General features: G+C 35.2%; 1 long non-coding RNA gene across 1 annotated transcript; it reads right to left on the bottom strand.

The window, feature by feature from the left end:
* Nucleotides 1-211: 211 nt before the first annotated feature.
* Nucleotides 212-551, bottom strand: LOC126911453 (uncharacterized). The gene is made up of 2 exons (XR_007705993.1): nt 388-551; nt 212-244 (listed from the first exon to the last, which is right to left on the bottom strand). It is a non-coding gene; the product is annotated as an uncharacterized LOC126911453 (long non-coding RNA).
* Nucleotides 552-7706: the final 7155 nt, after the last annotated feature.

Below are 7706 nucleotides of genomic sequence, written 5' to 3'. Positions count from 1 at the left end.
GTTTTTAAATTACTTTTTTTATTTATTTATTTTTAGTTTTATTATTTTTTCATTTTGATATATCTAGTGTCACTCTGACAGTAAATACGAATCAAACGACCCCTATAAAGCGGAAATCCATCGAGTCGTTCAGGCTAGAGAGTGAGCAATATTCGAATTTGGCGCCAAAAATCCGCCATTTTGTTTTTTTATTATTTTTATATATCCAGTGTCACTCTCACAGTAAATACGAATCTAACGACACCTCTCAAGTCAAAATCCGTCAAGCCGTTTAGGCTAGAGAGTGAGAAATATTCGAATTTGGCGCCAAAAATCCGCCATTTTGTTTTTTTTTTAATTTTGATATATCCAGTGTCACTCTCACAGTAAATACGAATCTAACGACACCTCTCAAGTCAAAATCCATCAAGCCGTTTAGGCTGCAGAGCGTGCCAAACAATTATACATACATACATACATACATACATACATACATACATACATACATACATACATACATACATACATACACTCGAAAAACATAACCCTCCTTCTGGCGCAGTCGGGTAAAAAGCGCTGCTTTGCTCAATTTAAGCATCGAATACTTTTAACTAGAAATCTTATTCAATTATAGTAGTCTAGCAAAACTTCTGTTGCACAAATTAATTTTCAATACTTAACTACTAAGTCGGGTTGAATGCACCAGTTAATCCATAATTATTAAAAGCATTGTATCAGCAGTTCTATATTATTTTAAAGCCAATATCAATTAAAACTTCAACAAATAAATAAATAGCAAATAACCTTCAGCTACCTTGCAAAATGAAAATCAATTAATTTCTAAATGTATTACCGTAAATCAGCGATTCTGAGAAGGCAATAACCGTTCATTTGAGATTATGCAAAACTTGTCTTTATTTTGTAAATGATAGAAATGAATTTTCATTTTCTATTTAAGGAAACTGTTAATAGTCACGAATTTATATTTACTACGTTGGCGTAAGTAGGAGTATTGATGAATGCAGTATTCAGTATTAATTTATCTTACAGTTAGGTATTACTTTTGCCACCAACCTTGTATATTTCTGTTCTGCTGTTCATAGTTATTGGTTTCGTGGGATTTTTACCCGACTGTATGTATTTAAATAATAGTTTCGAAATTTCAAAACCGAATTATCGTGCGAGCCCCTAAGAGCAATCAGATCACCACAAGTGGGGCCCAGTTGGGCTGGCCTGATTCGGTGCTGTTGACTACCTTGTGGGTTAGACTAGCCGGCGAAGAAGACGTTGTTTTTCCCCTCCATAAAAAGGGAGTTACTAGATGCGGAACCCAACAATATGAAAAGTTACGCATTTGAGGGCGGGAGAAAAATAGTGGGAGTGGGTGTGGGAGTGAGAGAGAGAGTGAGAGTGAGAGTGTGTGAGAGAGAGAGAGAGAGAGAGAGAGAGAGAGAGTGAGATTGAGAGTGAGAGTGAGAATGAGAGTGAGAGTGAGAGTGAGAGTGAGAGTGAGAGTGAGAGTGAGAGTGAGAGTGAGAGTGAGAGTGAGAGTGAGAGTGAGAGTGAGAGTGAGAGTGAGAGTGAGAGTGAGAGTGAGAGTGAGAGTTAAGAGTGAGAGTGAGAGTGAGAGCGAGAGTGAGAATGAGAGTGACAGTGAGAGTGAGAGTGAGAGTGAGAGTGAGAGTGAGAGTGAGAGCGAGAGTGAGAGTGAGAGTGAGAGTGAGAGTGAGAGTGAGATAGTTTTCACTCCGAAAATTCGAGGTAGTATGTACGCCAAAAAGTGCACACGTCAATATTTCAAATAGCTAGATGAGGCCGGCATTTACAACATTACAGCTTTTCTGTGATCCAGGAACATGGATGGTTCATACAGAATTTAATACAGGGTTAATATACTTATTTATTTTGTTTGAAAACTTATATTTTTAATTTTTACATTTTTGTTGAAATATTTAGTTGTATTATGCTTCTGCAGACTAGTAATACTTGTAGTTTTATTTATTTAAGTAAATATGAGTAACTCCATACTGTATATAGGGAAACGCTCAAAAATGGCAATCTAACGAGAACACTCCGTTTTGTCAATCTATAGGCTGGCTACCTTTACGAATCTATTTTGGTAGACGTTGTTGGCAAAAAGAGAAATGAGAATTCAGTAATTAGAATCCGCAGAGCTAGGATTGAAGCCATCTTTTTTGGTAAAGGGTACTAAAGCAACATACGAGGTTCCAGTGGATTTGTGCCAGCTATTTTTTCACATGTTACAGGACTGGAATAGTTTGTACGTAGTTTAGTTTATTAGTCCATATTTCTAGTAGTATATTTTGTTGTGTTTGACAATATGTTTTATAACAGAAAAAAATAATTGGGAATAGATATTTACTATAAAACGATTCTGTTCATGTATTACATAAATATTGTATGTATTTGTAATGTATTCACTGTGAATTTAGTGGCTATCTATTTTATTTAAGGCACAGATTCGTTGCAGTATTCCTACGATATTAGAAATCATTTAGTGCATCATTAGTTCGACTCAGTATCTATACCTACGCACATAAAGATACTATACACAAGGTAGTGAAGTACACAAAGCGGCTGATATTTTAAAGCCGTATACAGGAAGTGTCACAAACTAAATTAATGATATGACGAAACTTGTGTATGTATAAGTGCGCCTATGTATTTATGTTCCACACGGCAGTCAGGCCCATACTCCTGTTGAATTTAGTGATTGATGATACTTTATAATGGGATTTGTTCTGATTCCTATTTAATTTCCTGTACGGATATTTAGCTGTCGTTATATTATAAATTCGACGGAATCATTTACTTTCGTGTATAACCTACATTTTGGTATTCCGTGCGGTGGATTAATGTTCCACTTTTCTTGGAAATTTCCAAACAATTATGGTGTAGCACTAAAAGTTAGTCTGTTTCGTTATTGTACACTAATGGGCCCGTTTGGATATTCAAATACTTTGTGGCTATTATATTTTTAATGTTTAATTTCGTTAATATATATTTCGATAATGAGTCTGCCTTCATGTCATTGTATATTTCATAAAATTTAGGGCTTTTATGTTACGATCAATTGAAGTTTTCTGATCATTTTAGTCGATGTGTATGTATACAAAAGGGATGATGACGGGGTATGAAAATTAAAAATCTATTTAGCGGTTTTTATGATATGTAATGAAAATATTTAAGACAGATATTTTTGCATTTTGTTGTATATGATAACAGTACTTATACTTAGATAAAAAGAATCTAAATTTAGGAGTGGCAGCAAATGCGTCATTTTTATGCATAAAATGTACCTGAAGTGAGGTCACGAGATGTTTCAAAATCGATATATCTCTGAAAGTATTTGTTTCCATAAGAAAATAAAAAATACGTGGCTAATATTTCCCTATTAAAATATTTTCAATAATATTTATTTAAGTACTTAGATCGGAATGATTCGTACATTGTTAAGTTGTTAATTCAATAAAAACATCAACCAACGCGGTGTATTGAAACGGTAACAAAAAATACGTTCTCATATTATTGTTACCGAAATTGATTTAAAGAAAGGATTGATTTTAATTAACAGATATCGAAACTCAACCTATTGTGTTTTTCGCCGGCTTGATTAGATTTTCGTAAAACAATGTGTAAAGGGACAGATAACAAATTGAATCGCGAGTTTATTAAAATTTGTTCGTGTTTACGGCAACATAATTCTTTTGGGCCCTATTGGAGCACAATGAAGAGAAATGTAAACAAAATATCGAGTCACAATAACGAATGTAATGAAAAACAATAACGCTGGAATGAAATCACAACATCACGTCACTATCATGTGCCGCTCACTTTGTGTACGAAGTTGACTTAAAGCCTGTGTGCCACCACAACACAGTACCAGTTTTCATAAGTCATTTGACTCTAAATTTTATTATTCATTAAATAAAACCCTGCAGTATACTTTACCTATTATCATAAGTACACGTTTCCGTTTAAAACAAAAACACAAACGAGAGCATTATTACACAAACTCGTACCTATTTAAAGCATAAAATTTTAGGAGTGCTTTTAAAATTAAAAAGCAAAAAATTCGTTTCATGAATTCATGATACGGAACAAAACAGAGGCAGGTATGCAAAAACTCCCACATTCTAAAAAAAAGTTTATAATAAAACAATCTGAAGCTCCGGGTGTAATACGGTGAAAAATGAGACGAAAGAATTTAAAATGGCCAACATTTACGGAATATTTCGTGCAGCAAAAATAGGATAAAAGAGTGGGATACGTTATGAGAGTGTTGTTCATAATTATTCCATTACATAATGTGGGAGATGTACAAAAAGTAAACAATGAGTTTGTTGTGTCGCGCTCCTGAATGGACGGCGTTCGGTAAAAATACTGCAGCTGAATTTTCTTAATATTTACGTGGCACGTTCACAGCAACAGGCGAGTTACAGCGAAAACATAGCGTTGCGAGCGCAGGCCACAAACCCCCAGAGATTCAGACGACTCGCTTGGAATAGCTTTGTGTCGTATTCCTTTGTCTTTAACTGAGCATCCTACTATCTCTCTAGACCTGCTTATATATTCACAACTTAGCCCCGAGCCCCCGTCTGCCACTCTGCGCATATATTCTCCCAGCTGATTGTTTCGATAAACACGCTTAGAAATGCTCTCTCATGCAGAAAAAAAACTTAGGCACTCCCGTTTATGGAAAGTTATTAAGGGAGATTCCATTTTTCATACACCGTTTTAATCTCCATAATATGATGTACTTTATTGCTAAAAATATGAATGCTATAAAATTCGTCCATTGAACGTTATCGGTCGATCATAAAGAACTCGAAGATGTTTTCGTCGTACTTTTTGAAAATTAAATTCTTTTACGAATAATGTTTAAAAACGTAGCCGTAGCCATCAAAATTTATTGAATAAAATGCCTTAAAATTGAATAGGTATATTGGAATTGGGAAAGTTTGAAGCAAGCAAACAATTCGTTAGGAAAGATTTGCTTGAATAATTTCACGTAAATACAATCTTTCGCTCGATTTGCAATTCACATAACGACCGTCAGCCTAAATTATTCATTTTATTTTTAGCGTTCCGCATTCAGGTAGCGGTTTTAACTGAATTTTCCCACAAACAATGTTTCAATTAAATTGATTGATGTTTGACTGCACTTAATAATGTGTGGAAAGATAAAATTAATGGGATCGAGAAGGTTTATTTATGCATGTTAGTAAACATTGTGTGGTATCTGTTAGGGTGCTTTTCCACCAGAGATGTGCTATGTAGTTATGCTGCGAAGATATAATAGCTAAGTTGAGAAATTATGCGATCGTTTCCACTGATACTAACTATTATTTAGCTGTGCGAGTAAGATGCGTCATGAAGATGCGCCGCCGCAAAGTAGCTGTGCGTGGAAGATGCGCAACATGAGTATGCGATGTATTGATAGTATTGATAGTAGGGAAGCCATCCATTGCACACATCCATAGCACGCATCTTTCCATATAAAAAACATATCTTAGTTGAGTCCATTTTCAACAGCGCTAAGCTATATATACCAATGAACATGATTGGTGAATACCAAATGCATACACAGCAACGTAGCATAGCACACCTCTGGTGGAAAAGCATTCTTAATTCTATTTAGTGGCGTGATAACTATTTTATAATTATTTCCCTTTGTGTGGTAAATATTAATTTTAATATGAAATTATTATTTTTTGCTAAGTTGAATGAATGCAAATTTCCACATATTATGCTTTGTTAATTAACAATAGCTATTTCCATTGTAGCATAAGTATTCAGCTATCTCGAAATGAGATTAATGCGGCAATATGATTTGGTGAGCCTCTGCCAACTTTGTAACGGGAATTATATTTCAGTACCTATATGTTGATAATTTCGTATCATTGGTTTTGTTCGAAAATATTATGAAATAATTGAAAGTACTAAAATAACATTCCCAGTTTTGTGACTGATCGAAAATCTTCTAAATCAACAGTCAAACTATACGAAAATTTGATTGAACTAAACTGCACACATTACTCAAGTGAATTGTTAAGTATCAAGTTTACTACAGAAAAGTAAGTAACTAACGAAAATGTTGCCACAACAAAAAAAAAAGAAAAACATTCAATAGTGTGTGACAAAAGCCGGCAAGTTCATTTTTCTAACCCCCAATGGGTCGGTTTTTTCTCAAAAAACAACCTTGCGTGTAAGTGAGCCCCTTTTTCCTCGTTGTCAAGGAAAACCTGTACAAAACCGCAGTGGCCGACTATAGGCCGTATCGCAACAATTCCACACAATCAACGGTAATTAATTAAGGAAGTCGAATGGATTTTTTTTATCTAGTAACAAATCTCGACACAAAAAATCATGAGCAAAACACTTTTTCCTTTTTTCCGCTGTATCATGTCGAATGCATTCGAATTTCGAACAATATGGCCGCTCTGTTATCTGTTTCCCATAGTTTGTTTATAATCTGGATTATCTGTGAATTAACCCGTTAATGTGTATTAGTTTCGTGTGGACAATAATTAGGTATTAATAGGATTATATCCATTTACGTAATTACGCTGATAATAACTTTAAATCTGGAATTGATGCAATCTGATCGTGTGTTAATTGTGTCATGTAATCTAGAAAATTAAGGGTGCGTCCACATCTGGCGAATGTGCAGCTCGCGAGCCGTTGGTGAGGTGCACATTCGCGGCACATTCGTCATACGTAGACTCACTCTAAGATTTACAGCATAACACATGTATTATTATTTTCATCAAGAAAGCTGATAGATACAGATATTTTACAAAAAGCTATTTGATATTAAGCTCATATCTTACCTTTATAAAAAAGAAACCTCTGACAGGTTCCCTAAAGCCATTATAATATATAGGATAAACAATAGTCCTACTGAATGTTAGGCTCGTATGCCTGAATAATGCCTCAAGCATGAATCTCTATACAACTGACAGATTTCATATAAATGTGTCTAGAATTTCAACTTTAGATAAAGATTTACGTTTCCTTGCGCTAGACAAGGGATGATGGTATCATGTGGACGTAGAACGCATATTATGTTGTATGTTACTTGATATTAGAATATATACTGTTTAGGTTGAGCTACGTCGACCACGCCATGCGCTGATGCTGTAAAAGGGCGGCTACTAGTCGACTAGACGTCAATTGTTTTATTGAGTTTCGGACTAACTAATCCTAACAATTAGGGTACCCTTTCACCAGAGATAGGCTATGCTATGTTGCTGTGGATGTATTTGGCTTTCATCAATCATATTCATTGCTATACATAGCTTAGCATTGGTGGAAACGGACTTAGCTAAGCTATCTATATATATAAAACTCTTCCGTTACTGAGTGACTGACTGACAGACAACGCACAGTCGAAACTACTGTCGAGATCATTAAAAAACGCTATATATAACCGAATTACACGTGAGCGAAGCCGCGGGCGGAAAGCTAGTATTTTATATAAGAAATGCGTAGATGACTTCCCTACTATAGAAACATCGCTTACTCGGGCTGGGCATCTTCCTCGCTACATAGCTTAGTATCAGTGGAAAAGGTCACATAGTTTCACAGCTTAACTATTACATCTTCGTAGCATAGCCACGTAGCACATTTCTGGTGGAGAAGCCGTAAACTTAGAACATTATTTCTTGTAGTCTAGTAGTCACACGACAACAGCACAACTGCTT

This window comes from Spodoptera frugiperda, chromosome 15, assembly GCF_023101765.2.
Source record: "Spodoptera frugiperda isolate SF20-4 chromosome 15, AGI-APGP_CSIRO_Sfru_2.0, whole genome shotgun sequence".
Classification (NCBI taxonomy): domain Eukaryota; kingdom Metazoa; phylum Arthropoda; class Insecta; order Lepidoptera; family Noctuidae; genus Spodoptera; species Spodoptera frugiperda.
This window is presented reverse-complemented; position numbering and strand designations above follow the sequence as displayed.